Genomic DNA, 535 nt, shown 5'->3' with positions numbered 1-535 from the left:
TCACATTATTTACACTCATGTTATTTCTGAATCCTGTGACACTTGATGTTCACAATATACTCATTACCAGTAGAATCTGGGTCAGAATGTGTGAGTAACGTGTGTGTGTGTGTGTGTGTGTGTGTGTGTGTGTGTGTGTGTGTGTTCGTGCATGTGTGAGGATTTTCACCATGATTAAGATTTTAAATGTATGTGTCATAAAGAAATCTGTGTTTTAATGGATTTCAGTCATTTTGATCAGGGCTTTGAACTCTGTGTATTGAACTTTGAATACTGAACTTTGAATACTAACTTTTGAATTTCTTGATAACATTCGCTAGAATTTGATATGGAATGATGTGATTTAGGGTTTAGGACCCCCTGTCTTGTTTTGGTTTTTAAATTCTGGGGTTTTAAACACTGCAGTCTTTGTGCATTCCACTCCTGTACTATCCATGAACTGTTGTAGTGGCTGATCTAAATGTGTTGTTTAAAACACATCAGTACATAGAACGGTTGTCTTTGTGCAATTTTACTTTTAATAAAAATAGAAAAA

The sequence above is a fragment of the Electrophorus electricus genome, chromosome 23 (genome assembly GCF_013358815.1).
Source record: "Electrophorus electricus isolate fEleEle1 chromosome 23, fEleEle1.pri, whole genome shotgun sequence".
In the NCBI taxonomy this organism is placed as follows: domain Eukaryota; kingdom Metazoa; phylum Chordata; class Actinopteri; order Gymnotiformes; family Gymnotidae; genus Electrophorus; species Electrophorus electricus.
This window is presented reverse-complemented; position numbering follows the sequence as displayed.